The 20,061-nt window shown below is 36.4% G+C and overlaps 1 protein-coding gene across 1 annotated transcript in view; it reads left to right on the forward strand.

Moving 5' to 3' along the window:
* The first annotated feature begins 16,557 nt into the window (after window positions 1-16,557).
* Syt7 (Synaptotagmin 7) overlaps window positions 16,558-20,061 on the forward strand; it is a 304,885-nt gene continuing 301,381 nt past the window's right edge. Inside the window, exon 1 of the mRNA XM_074109269.1 lies at window positions 16,558-16,743. The gene's annotated coding sequence lies outside the window, so the exon portion shown is untranslated. The remainder of the gene's footprint in view (window positions 16,744-20,061) is intronic.

Raw genomic sequence — 20,061 nt, forward strand, 5'->3', positions numbered from 1 at the left:
TTACTTAATACGTACATTATTTACAATTAAATTAAATAAAGATTTAACTCCCAACCTCCATCGGTCTAAACAAGGTGAAAATAAAGCGATTTCAGAACCCGAAACTCATCAAATGGGTCTGTGTCGATGTGGAGACGCCAATGACGTCACCTTGTTTGGATGTTTACCCTCTCGCCTCGTGGCACCGCATTATGTTAAGCGCGTCGCCCAAACATTTGCCCATAATATTTGTTTTCTTGTTCAGGGCAAGACTATAAAGTTGACAGAAAAGCTCAATATTTTATGAATTGCACAGTCCAGGGCATAAAGATTATATACGTTGCGACAAAGTCGGGTGTTTTCTAACTGTTTGTTGGTTAGGTTATTGAAATCTGTTAAATAACGTAACCAACAAAAAGTCCAATCGCTCAACCGCTTTTGGTAAAAACATGTCTAAGTACCATTGCTAGAAAACCTGCTTTCAATTAAAAACAAGATAGAGGGGGGGGGGACACAATTTTTGCTACTTTGGGAGCGATTATTTCCGGAAATCTACACTCAAAAAAGTTTTTGAGAAACCTTACTATTTTTCAAAACAGCTAGAAAACCTGTTTTAAAATAATAAAAAAACCGGCCAAGAGCATGTTGGACATACCCAAAATAGGGTTCCGTAGCCATTACAAAAAAATTAAGTAATATTTTTCTAAGGATTTCGTATTTTATACGGAATCTTCCAAGTTTAGGTATATTTTATGCCTTAGGCAAATTATTTAAGAGTGAAACTACTAACAATTCTCAAGCAAACTTAGCCGTTATAGTATTCCTTGAAAGTTTGATATACTTTCTACCATCCTGAATTTGTTCAAATTTTTCCACCCACCGGTTTAGATTTTAGACGGGGGGGGGGGGGGAGTGACGCTCGATTGTAATGAAAATTTGCACTTTAAAGTTGAATATTTCGCAAAAAAAACAAATCAAAAATCGTCGCAGCAAACCCCTAATGGTTTTAAAAGACCTATCCAATGATTCCCCACACTATAGGGTTGGATGAGAAAAAAAATCACCCCCACTTTACGTCTATGCGAGGTAACTACCCTAAAAAAATTCTTATTTTTTAATTTTTTATTGTACCTACCATTCTATCGGCATAGTTGACATATATTTATATTCGTGCAAAATTACAGCTTTCTAGCATTGATAGTCCTTGAGCAAAGCGGACAGACAGACAGACAGATAGACAGACATGGTGAAACTATAACCCTAAAAACGTATACGAATTTGTCCACCCATTAAAGAGCTACGGTGCCACAGACACACATTACGGTCAAACTTATCCCACTAAAATTATTTCTAAAAAGTAATGAAATCTAGACAAAGTCGTGCCAAGTCTAAGGGTTCCTTACTGCGATTTCTTTATTATTATAGTTAATGTTGTGACTTGGCCGTTGACTTGTACCCACTCACGTATAAAGAATGTTGAGTCTTAAGTCTTATCCAGTAAATGTTGAGACTCAATACGCGGACAATATAAAGAAATCGCAGTAAGGAACCTTAGACTTGGCACGACTTTGTCTAGATTTCATTACTTTTTAGAGATAAACAAGCAGCTCCATTGAGACTTGGCTAGTTTTTAGGGTTCCGGAGCCAAAATGGCAAAAACGGAACCCTTATAGTTTCGCCATGTCTGTCTGTCTGTCTGTCTGTCTGTCAGTCTGTCCGTCCGTCCGTGGCTTTGCTCAGGGACTATCAATGCTAGAAAGCTGTAATTTTGCACGGATATATATGTAAACTATGCCGACGAAAAACTACAACAAAGAATTAAAAAAAGGTATTTTTTAAGACGATTTTTCGATTCAGTGATTTGTTTGCGAAATATTCAACTTTAAAGTGCAAATTTTCATTAAAATCGAGCGTCCCCCCCCGCTAAAATCTAAACCAATCTCTGAGTTTATGGGAAGTACTAGTTCTATTTTGATGATCATGAGTGAGTGAGTGAGTGAGTGTCATAAATGCGAAACTTTGCTTTCGCTCTATTCGGAACTAAATGTTCTACAGACTTGAAATTTTGGATTTTGAGTATGTGATTATAGCTTACTGGATGACGAAAATTTCTGCGTTCTGGTCTTATCCAGAGGTTCTCAAATAGGGGCCTGAAAATGCGACGAAATGGTTCCAGTAAAGGATGGTACGGCAGTGTTCGCTTCGCGCTCGACTTGGCGGGAGCACTACCGTGCCCCCAGATAACACCCATCTTTTTGCGTCGGGGGTTAAAAAGGTCTGAAACACCTATGTAATTCTATAATTGATTGATAATACTTGTAGATTTTAAAATCAACACCGATAAATTTCGATACTTAATTTATATACGGCGATAGACGTTTGTGATGCAGCTATCAATCTATCTTTGGGCTCTTTCTGACAGCTGAAAGATGGATTGCTGCACTTAAACCCGGAGTAGAGGCGATGGCCTTACAGTTAGCAACGTGGATACAAACAGTCGACGAGTTCTAAATGAATGACACTTGATCGTATTTCCTTGAGAATAGAGATGTGTGTAAATTGCTTAGAGTTTAACTCGTTTTACTGACTGTAGTATGTGTAATTTGTCTGAAAGTGGAAAGAATTAAATGCAAACATTTTCGGTTGAAAATGAAACGGTTCAACTGACGATTATGTAATACTAGCTTTTACCCGCAGCGTCGCTCGCGTGAACCAAAAACAGTTCAAAGAAGCAAGCAATTAAGCAAGCACGCAAGCAAGCACGCAAGCAAGCACGCAAGCAAGCACGCAAGCAAGCACGCAAGCAAGCACGCAAGCAAGCACGCAATCAAGCTCGCAGGCAAGCACGCAAGCAAGCATGCAAGCAAACATCTAAGCAAGCTTGCAAGTGAGCATGCTTCGCTCGCGTGAACCATAAACATTTCAAAGAAGCAAGCAATCAAGCAAGCATGCAAGTGAGCATGTAAGCAAGCATGCAAGCAAGCATGCAAGCAGGCATGCAAGCAAGCATGTAAACAAGCATGCAAACAAAAAATCAGGCAATCATAGTCTCAAATGTGAAAAAAAGAGTGCAAGCAAGCATGCATTTAAGCATTCATTTAGGGCTGTATTCATGCATGCAAGCAAGCATGCAATCAAGCATCTAAGCAAGCTTGCAAGCAAGCATTCAAGCAAGCATATAGGCATACAACAAAGTATGCAAACAACAAATCAAGCAAGCATAGTCTCAAATATACAAAAAATAGTGCAAGCAAGCATGCATTCAAGGCTGTATTCAAGCTGCATTCAAGGCTCTATTCAAGCATGATCGCAAGCATGCAAGTGAGCATTTAAGCAAGTATGCATGCAAGCAAGCATGTAAGCAAGCATGCAAACCAAAAATCAGGCAAGCATGGTCTCAAATGTGAAAAAAATAGTGCAAGCATGCAAGCAACCCAAATGGCAAAAAGGGAACCCTTATAGTTTCGCCATGTCTGTCTGTCTGTCTGTCTGTCTGTCCGTCCGTCCGCGGCTTTGCTCAGGGACTAACGTAAAGTGGGGGTGACTTTTTTTCATCCAACCCTATAGTATAGGATATCGTTCGAAAGAATTTTTCGATTCAGTGATTTGTTTTCGAAATATTCAACTTTAAAGTGCAAATTTTCATTAAAATCGAGCGTCCCCCCCCCCCTCTAAAATCTACAGAATTATTAGTAGTTTTACACTTAAATAGCAGCCTAAGGTGTAAAATATACCTAAACTTGGAAGATTCCGTATAAAATACGAAATTATGGCTACGGAACCCTTTTTTGGGCGTGTCCAACACGCTCTTGGCCGGTTTATAATACATTTTTTTTGCTGACTGTACTGTCTATGTCACCCAAACTACATTTGCATACCAAATTTCAAGTGGCTGCTATTACCCGTTGAAGGGTTCCGTCCTGCGGAGACGATCCTGGCCGGACTACCAGCATATCACTACTAGATTATTGTATTGTCACGCGATTTACATAAGTATTCTAAATTTCAAGTCAATCTGACTACTGAAAGTTGGTCAAAATTAATTTGCAAGATTTGATTACAGACAGACGACAGACGGACAACGGGACAGGTGAAACTAAATAAAAGCTTGTAAAAAGGGTCCGACTAGTTTCGATCCTTTCGGAAGATATTTTTCAAAACTAAATGCGTTCACAGCATGGCAAACCCCACAATACCTGGAATGTTTGTTACACCTTCATGATATAACCTAACCAACAAAAAGTTGGAAAACCCCCGACTTTGTCGCTTCAAAGTTCAATATCTTAAAAATGGTTGGACCGATTTTGATAAAACATGTCTAAGAACCATTGCTAGAAAACCTGCTATCAAATAAAAGAAACCGCATTCAAATCGGTCTACCCGTTTAAGAGCTACGGTGGCACAGACAGACAGACATACAACCACACACACACACACACACACACACACACACACACAGCGGTCAAACTTATAATACCCCTTTTTTGCGTTGGGGGTTAAAAACTACGAATTTATATGAAACTAGCTGTTGCCCGCGACTCTACCACGTAATGTTCGTTTATCGCTATCCCGCGGGAACTATGCCATTTTCCGGGTTAAATCTATTCTATGTTGTTCCTCGGAATTCAAACTATCTATATATCGAATTTCATCTAAATCGGTTCAGCGGTTTAAACGTGATTGAATAACAAATACCCAAATCTCCAAACATCCAAACATTTATAATATTAGTAAGATTTCGTACGAAGATACACTATCTCGATACTTTTCACCCTACATTATCCCGATATTCCCTCAAGATTGGGATAAGATTTCGAAACCTCTTCCCCTGGGTCAGAGTCATAGAATAGGATATAATAGAATATAATGTTTATTTGCATAGAATAAGTAGGTACATCGATGTTCTTAGGTGTTATGTGACAATAAAGTAACTTATTCTGCTATTTGTACTAAATAATACTAGCATGCAAATATTTGGGTATTATTAAAACATATCTTGAGAGAAGAATTCTTTTTCACCTCAGCACCTCAAACAGGCAGGTTTTGCTATGAGAAATCAGTGAGCAAAATCGCATTTTGCTCACTCCGTGAGACAAAGTAACTTTTTAATTATTTTTCTACTCCTATACTGTAATATGTGATTTACTTAATCACGAACAGTAATATAACAACATACATAACAAGGTTCTGGAAAAGTCTATATTGTCCAATCCCCATAACAGCACTGTATCGTAATGTTGCTAAAACGATACTGAGGGCCTACTCTGAAGTTCAAAAATTGAAGTTCGTATCGTACCGTCCCTCTCGCTCTCATATTAAATAGTATACGTGTCAGACGGACTTTCGTAGTAGCCATGCTGCAATCACTTACTTTTTTTTTCTTAATTCGTACGTTCGGATACGCTAAGGTGCCAGTTACATATTTTATATGGTTTTTATACAGATAAAAACTTTCCGAACCTACTAATCCATAGCCTGCCAACATTTAAGTAATGCGTATTTTTAACATCGACACAGGCAAATAAACGTTAATCAATAACAACATTTAACTTAGACATATTTTGACGTTTTCATATTTCTCACTTGTTTATTGTTGTTTACCTTCTCTTTGCGGTTGCGATACTTTTTACTAAAGTATGAAAACATTTCAAGTTTACTTTTTCTGTAATTTTGTATTATAATTAGTAAGTACCCAAGTCGAAGAAAAAGTATTGTATGCAACGTTGTATAAGTAAGTCAAAAAAAGCTCGTGGCGTCTTTTTCTTACGATGTTCGCTAAAGCTCACATCGTAACTCACGCCACTCGCCTTTTTTGAACCCTGTTATACAACTGTTGCATAAAATACTATTTTTTTAAATGCTGGGTACAGTGTTGGGTCTACTCACTAAATTCCAAATATTTGAACTTTACTTTGATCTGTCATTTCACTTCAACACGAAAAAAGCGAGAGATAGGATCAAATGTGTTGATTACAATCTTAAATTAAATTTTTGGTATTATAAATATAAATTACATGACAACGAAATATTTCCAAAATGTAAATTTTCCCGATCTTTTAATAAAGTATGCAACCTCGTTGCACGAAAGCCGCTTCTCTTGTTTTTTTTTTTATAAAAGAATTCCGTATACTGCCTCTACAGTTGGAATAAATATTTGTTAAATTGTATGAATTTTTAACAAATCTATTTAATGTTTATGTAATATAAATCTTAGTAAAATTCATATTTAAAGGTTTAATAGCATTTATAATAAATTATACGTTTATTGTCCAACCTTTTTAATGACCCCAAGATGACGCTTTTTGCAGTATTAAAAAAAAGTGTGACATTAGTACAAGATCAAATTACAATGCATGTAATGAGTATGAGATTTGTATTGTATACCTACTGGACACTTTGTTATGGTTTTAAATGTGATTATTATGTTTGTTTCTTAATAATCGGATTCTATTTAAAAAAAATGTGTTTGTTTTGTAAACAGACAGGTATATGTAGTTTTATTCTTATGTTACATTTAAATTATGTTCTCGCTGCTGAGGTGAAAAATTGTATGTGTCACACGAGAGCAAAGTTTTTTTGCATCTCGTATATAATTATGAATCCCTTGCTGTTCTCAGGATTCTAACCTAGAATCACTCGCTGACGCTCGTGATTCAATTATAGAATCCTTCGCTTACTCGGGATTCAAAATCAACACTCGCAACAAAAAACAACTTTGCTCTCTTGTTGCACAAATAACTATTACATTATACGAACATTTTTGAATAAGGATCTTAATTAGTGCATTTTTAAATCTATTTAGAGGTTGCTCTTTTAAGCTTTTAGGTAACTTATTAAAAATCTTTATGCACATGCGAAAACAGTGGTTTGAATATAATGCTGTCCTAGAAACGTGGTCATAAACCAAACGCCCAGGATTCCGTTGTACTCTTTTTGAATTACTATCAGCTGTTTTAAATAAATACATATGCTTCTTTACAAACATACAAATTTCTAAAATATATAAACAAGGTAGAGGCAATATATTCAGCTTTTTGAACAGAGGTTTGCAAGATTTATAATTTGGTAGTCCACAAATAGCACGTATACATTTTTTACATAACATTTGGTACTGCTGTAACGTCAATGAATACCACGACGTAATTTTGGGACTTCCCGCGGCATTTAAGTCAAATCTCGGAATTTCAATTAAACAGATGGACCCTAATGATTAACACGTGCAAAGCCGCGAGTAAACACTAGCAAATAAATAAATGACAAAAGCTGCATTATATTGGACTTCAAGGTATCTAAATATCGGTGGCACAGCGTTCATAGAATTTGTGAAATCATCTTACAGGAACGAAATAGGATTTGTGAAAGATGTAAGCGATCTTTACATCGGCTTTACCACGGAGATATGATATCTGATGCCACGCCACTGCTAAATATCAACCTATAACCCCAAGGATTGGTTGCGCATTTATCTTTGGAACTGCTCAAGAGTAAATAACCGATTTAGCATGAATGCAGCTCAACTCTTTGATGTAGTGATTAATGTTCGCAGTTCTCGAGTTTCCCATTCAGTATGTAAGTATGTATGAAGTTGTATGAATGAAAAACCCTTACATTAAATAATTACCGTCCCGAGTAGAGTCTAAAATTGGTGACCTGTCGTTACGCACATTTTCGTTTCGCAGATAACTATTGGATTTTTTTTTTGCCCGAGCAACGTTAATTATAATTTCGTTGCGCCTATTATTCGTTTCGCCGAGAAGTCAGTAGAAAGAATAGCGATATGCAGATTTACGTTTAGTCAGTTGTTTGTTTCGTAATTGTTTCAGTTAACCGAACAACTTTTCGCCGAAACACGATAGGCAGAGTTATCACATGGCATCAGGTTTAGAAAGAAAGAAAGCGAAAAATTGTTTGGGCAAACGCTCAAAATGTGTAGTCTACGAAAGGTTGAGTTACGAATCATTAGTCTGCGAAACAATACATCTACGTACAAATTCATTGGCGTACCGTTACTCGGCGAAACGATGTCTGCCAATCGAAAATCTGCGCAAAAATTGTCGTTGAATCATTATGTAACCCCTAAAATTAGATATGGGAGATCTGATAACAAGTAGTTTACAACATGATGTAACACGAAGGAATGGAATCATTTCCATCATCACTTTTGTTAACGCCCGATGCAAAAAGAGGGGTGTTACAAGTTTATGAAGTTTAAGGGGTGGTATAGTAGCTCTCAAGCGGATTAACCGATTTCGAAGCGGTTTTTTTACGCGAATGCGAATTATTTTGTGGTGGTTTTTAGTTATAATTTATATTAGACTTGAAATTTGGTACGGACATGTAGTTTGAATGACAATCACTGAAACACTTATAAATGAAACGGATAAAAAATTCAGATCTATTGTCAAGAAGACATTAATATCAAAGGCGTATTATAAAGTTAATGATTATATCATGGACAGGGATATTTGGAAATAATTCCGATCCGCATTAGCGATCCCTTCAAATAGCGAACCTACTGTGTTAAAAATATAGTTGTGTTAAATACTTAGATGATGTATACGTATCATTTAATAATAATGTAAATCTGTTTAAAAAAAATATATACCTCGTTGAGTTTCTTGCCGGATTCTTCTCAGCAGAGGTTTTTCCGAACCAGTGGTAGATTTTTTTTTACATTCATAAGTGCTTGTTATAGCCTAAATTGAATAAAGATATTTTTTTTGACTTTGACTTTGACTTTGACTGAAACTGGAAAATTAACTTATGTGGCAAATTACATAAACAAAGCCTGAAAGAAGAACATAATTCTCCTGCCCCCCGCCACCCTGTACCTACATATATAATAGTCTCTTTGTGTATAATTGACATTAATCTATATAGGATTAATCTAAAAATTGACAATCTTAGAATTTAAATTAAAAATTTGATCTCCAAGCTATCCCTACGTGCTCTATCCTGTTATCAAAGATTTCAATTTTTAGAAAAAAAAAAACTCCATAAAATGGCTCTGGGATCCAATTATCTATTCAGAGCTTTCCGTGAGTAATAATTAATGCTGAGGTTTATAGATTAGGACCGCCAGTTCGGGCGCTGGGGCTGTTGCGGCGATTCATAACAAAATAAGTTGGTATTAAGTTAATTTAATTTCAAGAGTAATCTTCGACTACGAGACCAGAGAATGAGTTTTTTTTTAAATCTAGCTTTATATGTTTGATTCACTTTTTAACCCGCGATGCAAAAAGGGGGTTTGTTTTGACGCCAATGATTGTCCGTCTGTTTGTGACATCATAGCTCTTAAAGGGATAAAACGATTTCGGTGCGGTTTTTTTGAAGAAAAACTAAATTTTCTCGCTGTGGTATTCAGCTTTGTTTTGTTAAAATTGATTCAGCCGTTTTTGAAATATTAAACTTTGAAATGACAACGGATTATACGAGGTTTCTATGCCATTATTGTTTCTTCCTATTCGCGATTCTGCACAAAAAAATTCCACACAGCTGAATTTGATCACATGCGTATGCTTCACAGTCATTATTTCTACGCAGTCTTGTTTCTTCCTATTCGCGATTCTGACAATATGAATTCCACACAACTGAATTTAATCACATACGTAATGATACACAGTCATTATTTCTTACGCAATCTTGTTTTCCTATTCGCGATTCTGCACAATATGAATTCCACACATTAATTTACTCATGCTTTATACTTCACGATACTATCTTTATCTTTTATTCTATCTATTTCTAAATATCTCGTTTCTTTCTAGTGCGTTTATAAATAAAAAAAAAACAGACTGCGTGAGTCGCTTTTCCCGCGGTAAAAATTATCATTATCGCGAGCTTTAAGTTATGTAACGAACACCTGAGACGAAGCTTCCGAAGGCAGCAGCAGCCTAAATAAAATAATAATAATAAACAGGACGATTGAAATTTAAAAAAAAAAAAATTTTTTTTTCGCCCCAATTTTTGTCCGGGTTCGATTCCCGGTTATGTATGAGATTTTTTAAAAAATAATTACAGAATCGTGAAGTATAACGCCTGTGATTAAATTCAGTTGTGTTGAATTCAATCACAGAATCAGGGATTTTTCAACTTTTCTATGTTGGGTGGTAGGTTAGGTTACTGCTGAATGTAGTTACTTGCGATGTCATCCATCTGCGAGTTGCGTGTTTATTTAAATCAACCGACCACTGGAATTTGGTGTATTCCACCATACTACTGGTAGTAGCACCAAATTATTGTATTGTCACAAAATTTTATTAACATACCGAATTTTATCTCAACCGAATAAAAGGAAGCGGTTGGAAAATGGTACACAAACTTCAAAACAAACAAACAAATACTCGTACACATTTGTTTGTTACTTACAAACAAACTTTCGCTATCGTTGCAAGTTAATCAAAAGCTTGTAACGTAGACCAAACACGAAGAGCATCGCAGAGCAATTTTGAATTATTTTTCCTAGAAATTTTGTTGGCACGGTGTAGGCTCAGTGGCGCACCAACTACGGCATTGCCTTCAGTAGGTACGTCGAGGTGTATCTACTGCGACCTGTTAAAAGACTTAATTATCGACAGTTGGACAAGTTTTTAGCGCATACAGCTCAGTGGCTTGCCAAGTCAGGGTTAATATAGGCGAAATTATTCGCTTCTATACATGTTACAGACTATTATGAACTTGCAATATTAGTCTGTGGCTAGTTGAAGTATCGTCGTGCAAGCCAAATTTCACGAATTTTCAGTAAGGATTCGATTTGTTTTTAAATTTGATACGAATAATAAGTATTTTGAATCCGCACCACAAAAGGGGTGTTATAAGTTTGACCCCAATGTCTGTCTATCTTTGGCATCGTAGCTTTTAAACGGAGGGGCTTATTTCAATGTGGTTTTCTTACGTGAAAGCGAGTTTTCTTGCAATCGTTTTAGCTATGATTAATAAATAAGTTTTTGGTAAAATCATTTTAAATACAAGCTTTTTCTGCTGACTGTACTTTTTGTTAACTGTACTTGCATTGTCATCCAAACTACATTTGCATACCAAATTTCAAGTCTATGCCATTAACCGTTTAAGAGTTCCGTCCTGTGGAGACGATCCTGGCCGGACTACCAGGATGTCACTACCAGATTATTGTATTGTTTTGCACGTTTACACAAGTATACCGAATTTCAAGTCAACCTACTGAAAGTTGGTTGAATTTCACTCGCAAGATTTGATTACAGTTAGACAGACAACGGGACAGGTGAAACTAAATAAAAGCTTCTAAAATTGGTATTATTGCTTACCTTGTAATTTTCTCTCTATGTACCTGTTTTCTGTATCGCTTAATATTTCTGGTGTACATTATAGTCATTGTATTTTATATTTATTGTATTATATTGTGTTATTAGTAGAATTTCGATGGTATTTTCGCTCCAACTATCACCGCACCTTTTCTATGTAATATCCGCATAGTGTGAATCGCCGGTGGCTATTATCGATTATGGTTTAGCACACACGGACAATGCGGTTTGTTGTTTAATGAGCTACAGACTCACAGACTTACGCAGTTGCATGGGTATTGGCTGGCTAGTTATTACCTATAGGTATGACATTATGTAACACAGTGGTTTCCGCATGTAACTTCGTCGTTCGCATCAATTTGCTAAAGAAATATTACTGCTATTATAATCATCATCATCATCATCATCATGTCAGCCGAAAGACGTGCTGGACATAGGCCTCCCCAAGGCTCTCCACTCAGACCGGTCTTGTGCTTGCGCGATCCCGCGATCTTAACTAGGTCGTCGCTCCATCTTGTTGGAGGTCTACCAACAGCTCGTCTCCCGGTCCGCGGACGCCATTCGAGAACCTTCTGACTCCATCGGCCATCAGTCCTGCGAGCAATGTGCTCCGCCCACTGCCACTTCAGTTACACAATTTTTCGGGCTATGTTGGTAACCTCATATTATTATGTATACTTATGGTACCTTTAAACGAGCAATTCTTGTAATTCGTTGGAGCCGTTTCCGAGATCCCCGAAATATATATATTTCGATATCGATGAAATTTGGTATGTGGGGGTTATCGGGGATGACACATTTTGGCGCCAAAAAACAGCCATTTTGATTTTTCAAGAATTTTACCCAGTGGCACTCGCGTCATCAAGACGAATCGAATGACGTATCATTTATCAAAATCGGGTTAGCCGTTGAGTAGTTACGAGAGGACATAGGAATACACATACGTACATACATAGTTACCTGCATCTTCGCAGTTGGTTAAAAAGTAATTAAAATCAATCAAAATAAAATAAAACTAAAAAATATACCTAACTATATTTTATAGTAATCCATAAAAAATAAAAAGTACATAGTAAGTAAACAATTGTTTCCACAGTTCCTATTTATTTCATCTCCTCGCAATCGAAGTGAAAAGCAGAGTGTGTTTACACTAAGTAAAACTCGAGCATTAACCCATTTTCCCCTCGACGTGTCTATCCACCCTCGCCGTAGCGGCTCAGGTGGCAATATAAAGGCCCGGATAAAATGACACGCTTTATGCTCTTGTTATAGCACAAACGCAAGAAACAACAAAACAAGAAACCCGTACAAAATATTTATGGCTAATTTTGTTAAACTTTAATCAGTTAAAACTGATACAAATGGGTCAATCAACTTTTTCTTGTACCTCGTTGCCATGGTTACGTCCCCTGGATAACTCTTTAAAACCACGAGTTTCTATATGTTTTCTGTGGTTAAAGTTAATCGAGTATACATTTTTGTCATACTCGTAGTTACAAGCTCATTAATCTAAAGACTATCTCCTAAGCATATTAGTCGCATATATCAAAGCATTTTTTTAAGTAACTCTGTCACTGTTTTCTCTTGGACAACGGGACAGAATAACAAACAAGAAAAAGTTGATTTATCCAGTTGTATACTTAGATTGCTTCACTGTAACATTGTGCAATGAATGATAATCCCGGACATACAATATCCCATGCAAAGCCGTAGAACGAAGAGCTTTCATCTCTCTCATACTCGTATTATAATTTAATAATGTCGTGGCCTAATGCATATGAAACTAACTTGCCGACTGAGATGCAACATATTAAACTAGTACCTACGCAATACACTTACGAAAATTAAAGATGTATAAATATTACATATGTAAGTACTAGCTTTTACCCGCGGCTTCGCCCGCGTGGAATTCGGTTATCGCGCGCTGTTCCCTCGGGAATGTGCATTTCGCCTTGATAAAAAGTAGCCTATGTCGCTCTCGGGCCCATAAAGTATCTGTATGCCAAAAATCACATCACAAAAGACGGACAAACACACACACATTCGCATTTATATTACTAGTATGGATTGTTACCTAATGTACGGGGGATGTACGGGGATTACGACCTAACCAACATAGAAATAAGTTTTTGGTAAAAAAACATTTTAAATACAAGCTTTTTTTGCTGACTGTACTTTTAGTCGATTTCACTTGCATTGTCACCCAAACTATATTTTGAACATGAAACTACCGTGAGACTCACTCATATTAAATGCTATTGTAAGGGGCAGTCGCGCGAGCAGAGCGGTGGCGCGTAGTGCGCGTGTTGCGGCTGCCGCCGAGTCGCGTGCTCCTGTGAAAAAGGGCTACGAAATAGCCCGAAACATGTCGAGCTAAACTCGATTTAAGACGTGAGTTATCCGTTACAATATCATTTAATACAAACTATATTTGTATACCAAATTTCAAATCGACGCCATAAACCGTTGAAGAGTTCCGTCTTGCGGAGATCCTGGCCGGACTATCAGGATGTCACTACTGTGTCCCCCCTGGATATAGAATTTTACCAGTCCACCTGGTTATAGCTGGAGCCCCCCTGGTCTTAGATTAATACTGCCTATCTATATGTCAGCATTTCATCTGCTAACGGTACCGTGTGACGTCGTGGGCCGTCGTCGCTGAATATTTCAGCCGCAATTACGCGCCTTTTCAGGCTTTCTGCGACCACGTCTTAATTTGGGCCGAGGTATTGGCACCGGTTTGGGATTCTCGTTAGGTGAAATATTCGAGCGTTTTCACCGCTAAGTTAAACCTCATAACTATTAGACGTTTATTAGCACAGCGCAAGGAAAAGTTGCAAGAATTTCGTGCACGCAAGGTGACGCAAAAAGAGGGGTGTTATAAGTTTGGCCGCTATGTGTGTCTGTATGTCTGTGTGTGTGTCTGTCTGTAACACCGAAGCTCTTAAACGGGTTGACCGATTTGGATGCGGTTTTTTTATTTATTTGAAAGCAGGTTTTTTAACGATGGTTCTTAGATAAGTTTCGTCAAAATTGGTTTAGCCCTTTTTTAGATATTGAACTTTGAAGTGACAAAATTGTTACGAGGGTTTTCTTTTTTTTTTTTGTAAATTGACGCTTTAATTAAATGCTTGCATATTATGCCAACAGTTTCAAAATTGAAAACTATTTTAAGGGGGTTGCTCTTCCATACAAACCTTCGGACAACGCGCATAGCTTCCACAGACATGTTTTCTTAGAGGATTTTTTGAGAATAGTAAATTATGGATATGCTCCTCTAGCAAAATACAAAAAAAAGAAACTTTATCGCATCAAAAATGCAGCGTGATGCAGTAAATTTTGATGCATTTTACCATTGTATGAGTACAACTGGCAGTGTTCGCAGCGAGCATGTAGTGACATCTTATATGGGTGCGTGAGTCAGTGTCACAAAAACAAACTATTGTAAATAGGTATCGACTATTTCGTGTGGTCACGTGACCATCACCTTTGGCTCAGATAATTCGACAACTAAATGAAGAAAGCATGAGATCCTTGAGATATCAAGTTCAAGTCTCTGAGTCTAGTATTTACTTTTTTGTTTTTAAATCTGTTATTTTCGGAAGTTGAAACGCCTAAACTATTATTTTCTGATTAATGCAAGGACACAAACTGTAACTAAGACGAAAAACAGGTAAGTACTAATAATTGTAGGTACCTAATATGCATAATTAAATGAATTCATCCTTGATATAATTGAACAGATTCATATTCATAATGATTAATTGTGTTTCACGAAATTAAATTGTGTTTTTGAAATATTTTCGCACAGTTGTCATTTTGAGGTTATTTCCACGCCCTAAATATTGTCTATCGAAAATCACTTAAAATGGCGGTACGAGTAATCCTCCAGTCGCAAACACCGTGATTGGCTGTTTAGGAGTTTCCAACCTAAATTTAAAAAAAAACTTTAATCCCTAGAGATTAATGAGGAGCTTTAGTCCCGATATGCACAGACTAAAATAGCACTTGTAAAAAACTGGTGACATTAAAACAAAATGCTGAGTTGTGTTGTTTCGTACACAACCCTTACTTTACGCAACGACAAAAACAAACGTGTAATTTTATTCACAGATTAGAATTAATATGCGACCCGCAGTACATGTTTAATGTCTATCCAATTTGAATGGTGACCACGTCTCGTGTATATTTAACTTTATATTTCCGTGACCCAATAAGAACTTTGTTCTAATTAAATCCATACTGATATTACAAATGCGCACGAGTGTTTGTTTGTATGTTTGTCCGTCTTTCACGTCGAAACGGAAATATAAATATAAATAAACTTTATTGCATAACTGTGTACTTACATAATAGAACGACGAACGAATGAACGACGAATAATGGAACGACGGATCGACGTAATTTTTGGCATAGAGATAGTTTATGGGCTAGGGAGTGACATTGGCTACTTTTTATCCCAAAAAAATGCACAGTTCCCGAGGGAACTGCGCACGATAACCGAATTCCACGCGGGCGAAGCCGTGGGCTAAAGCTAGTCATGTCATATAGCTTTGCTGACTCGACTTATTAAGTCTAGTGGTTGAATGAATTCTCCAGGATATTTAAATTTACAAAAATTACAAGCTATATTTTTCGTTAACATTGCTTAAGAACATTTTTGCCAAACTTCATGTCTTCAAGCTTAGGTATATATCAAGATATCATCCCGAAGGTATATCGGGATAAAATATGTCATATATTTTATTTAGCTATCTGTGTACTAAGTAAGTTTCATATTTTCCTTCCATTCACTCAAAGGTTGACTTTACTTATACACACTTATAGATCTCTACAGGTAATCTCTACATTATATCATTTAAAGGTACAAGTTAACCTTTGTACAGGTATTTTAAATCTTGTCAATATTTTTTTTTGTTTATTCGTGTACAGTAAAAGATTAACATAAACGCGGATTTTCTAGGCGTACGAAATAAACTATTGTCACCTGCACACTTATCTTAAGAAGTTTTAAATAAAGTTACGTCAATGGGCAAAATGCAGTTTAAACTATAGAAAAATCATTTATTTCTCAATACAAAGACCTTAATTGTTACATGTTAAAATACTTAAATTAAAATAGGTACTATAGCAATTTTAATTTCTATAGTGAGCTGTTCAATTTTCAATCCTCATAACCTTAAAACAAAATATGGAACGGGCAAAACTCAAAGAGAATTTCGTAGAGGCTCTACGCGCAGCTACGGGCTACGAGATGCTACGGATCTCCGTAGCCCAGTGTTGTTTCGGATGCTCTCGGACGCGCACGTCTCTCGCTTACTCTCTATATCTATCTCTCTCTGTGGTTTCAAAATATCCTTCCGAAATTCAAAAGCAATATAGTTTAAGTGTTACTTTTGTGGTTAAATTACAAACTCAAGTGTATTGGTTGTTTTTTGTTTTGGATTTTTTTGTGTCATTTATGGGTGTTATTGTTATGTAACAGGTTTGTTTTAAATGCCATTTATGAGTGGAATGTTCGTTTCTTTGTGCCAGAATGTGAGTATGCAACGTGTTTTATATGCTCCACTGAGTATCAGAAACGGACGTTCTACTTTGATTCAACGTACTGCCCGAAAGTGTAGCGAAGTTCGTTTCGTACATAACATACCTATATATTTAACCAAAACTTTTACCAATGGATACTTCGTGGAATTCATCAATTATCAATATTAAGATTTAACCCTTCTCAATATGAATATATATAATCGTTTACACTAATATTCTTATTACTCTATGTGCATGACCAAAACTTAATTTATGAAATTATCAGCATACTTAAGTTTCCCAATCTTTATACTATTTTCCTTTAATTTTCGAAAATAATGTAAGCCTCATTCTTAGTATATATTTTTTAATTTTAAATGTCTTACTGTACCAATAATTGGATGAGTTTGGTTGTATTTTTTATGTTTTACAAGCTGGATAAATTTCACAGTTCTAAGTATATTTAAACGACTTCAGTACGTTCGAAAAAGAAATTTTTGAGGAACATCGTTAAGATCATGAATAGTACCAGTAGCTTTTGATTCTTAAACAAGTTTTTATAAGCCGATAACTAATGAGTTACATTCAAGACACTATTCAAAGTCTGACCGAGCAATTTTACTCTAAAGTCTAGCTGCACTCAGTCCTAAACGAATTCGAATTGCATTAACTTCATGACTATATTTGACAGTATGTAATGTGCCACGCTAAAATGATTCCCAAATATTTCAACAGATGGTTAGATCACTTTATCTGAATACCCCTAAAAGGTTTTTCATTTGAAATTTTGATTCAAATTTTAAACACGCCTGTAACGCGGTACACTTTGAACATCTAATAATCATTCAGTGTATAAAATTATTACGAAAATATTCACAGGGACGTCACTGCTGTGAGTGTCATACTTTCTCGCTTGTCAGATAGATTTGAACATAGAGCTAGAGCTTGGTATTACTCGTTTTCCTGAGCCGAATAGCTTTTGTGTTATCACAAAAGCTATTTTTTTCGACAGTCTCACGAAATTCAGATGTCCACATGTCAAATCCTGTAATTTCAACTGCTCAGTCCAAAGATATGAAACTTGATTTGAGTATTAATCATTTAGTACAGGAAAAATTGCATATTTTGGCGGTAAAATATGTAAGTCAATGAAACTTTGTTTATAACTTTTATCTTGGCACTAGAAATGAGGATCTGGCAAATCTTACCAAAATTTAAACGTCCTAACCTCTTCCAGGGTAGGCCACGCTTCGAAAATGAAAATTTTACAGGCAAGTAGTAGTAGGCAAGTAAGGTGTCATTTTCTATGTAATTTTTTGCACTGAATCGAATGAGAGATATCTTACGAGAGTCTAAAAATCACTTACCAACAATAGTTTCTCGAGATGTGGATGTGATGGCAATACTGTTGGGCCTATATCCGTCCCTTAGATGTGCACAGGCTTCCTCTCAGAATGGAAGGGATTTTACTGTTGTAGTACCGCACGTGAGCCCACTGCGGATTTGTTAATTCACATACACCATTGAGTTACTTTATATGTAGGTTTATTCAAGTTTCCTAGCTATGTTTACCTTTATTGTAAAGCTAGTGGTAATTTTTTACATGCTTTTATTTAGGTTCACCTGTTCCGTTGTCTGTCTGTCGTTTTGTCTGTCTGTAGTCAAATCTTGCAAGTTAAATTTGATCATTTGAGGTTATTGCCACGCCATACAAATTGTCTATACACAACTAATGAAAATGGCGATAATCCTCCATTTACAAACACCGTGACTGGCTGTTTAGGGGTTTCCAGAGTAAATTAAAAGAAAATTACTTTAATCCCTAGAGATTAATAAGGAGCTTTAGTCCCGATATGCAGAGACTAAATAACATTTTTAGAGCGTGAAAAGTGAAAAAGCTTTTAAAAACATTTCACCCCAGTTCTATCAGAACATCGTACTATTGTTAAGTTTTAGGGGCCCCTATATTCTTGCCAGAACTGTCTTTTGTGGCTTCCCAAAAGGCAACCACTGAGGCAAGACGATAATACCTATCTTCTGACAAAGGGCTAGATCTGCGGTTAGTAAACTTCGCGATTTATGACCCTGGGAAAGTATCGTACTTATCATTTTGTTTGATGTTACTTTGTGATTGAGGTTGACTTTTGTACTGTCCAAGAAAACAACGGAGCGTGGCCTTATCGGCTACTTACCTTGATTGACCAAAATCATTTTACGATCAGGGCTTATATCGGCTCGCATAACTGTTGTAAACATAATTTAATGTTTGTCGTAATGTAGTTGTCATTACTCTTTTTCTTCTGAATTTCTTAATTGTTCAGAATTTTTATAAAACAAACCTACGTAATCTATCCTACAGTTCTCTAGATGACCATTTAAAAATTTCAGAAAAAAACCATTTCGGCTAGAAAAAAATTATGGCTGACATAAATTTAATTATACATACTCATGGGCACATATGCGATCGTTACACCGTTTTTCTAAATCCTACGTTGCTATCCTAAGATAATATATCCCACTAATATAATAATTATTATGTGCAAAAGTTTGTAAGTCTGTTTATTTGTTTGTTACTTCATCACGTCTAAACCGCTATATTGATTTAGATGAAATTCGGTATACAGATAGTTTGAGTCCCGGGGAAGAATATAGGATAGTTTTTATCCCAGAAAATTGCATAGTTCCCGCAGGATAGTGAAAACAGAAATTTACTCGGACGGAGATCCTTACTCAAATCCATCCACTCAAAGCAGACTTGCTTTTAAAATAATAATCTTTTTTCCCACGTCACGTACGTATTATGTGAAAATAATGAACTCGTTAGGAATCGCTCCAACTTCTCGCTGAGTCAAGCTGGTTATTACTTAACTGCGAAACGTTTAGCTGGCACATAACGCGCCTCATCGACAGACGGTGTGACTGAGGTAGAACTTTATGTAGTGTGGAATTGAAGATGGATAATAAATACCAGTACCTAAATAAAATCCAGGATTTTCACATGGAAGATCCAATGGTCCATCCGTTTGAGAGCTACGATGTCACAGATAGACAGACAGACATTGGTGTCAAGGGGACATCACCCCTTTTTAGGGTTCCGGAGCCAAAATGGCAAAAACAGAACCCTTATAGTTTTGCCATGTCTAACTACAAAACTAAATAGCGGCTTTGACAAGACATCTGTACTCCAAATTTCATTGATATACATCTTGTAGTTTTCGAGTAAAATGCCTGTGACATACAGACGGACGGACAGACAGACAGACAGACGGACTTGACG

This window comes from Choristoneura fumiferana, chromosome 28 (genome assembly GCF_025370935.1).
Source record: "Choristoneura fumiferana chromosome 28, NRCan_CFum_1, whole genome shotgun sequence".
Taxonomy (NCBI): Eukaryota; Metazoa; Arthropoda; class Insecta; order Lepidoptera; family Tortricidae; genus Choristoneura; species Choristoneura fumiferana.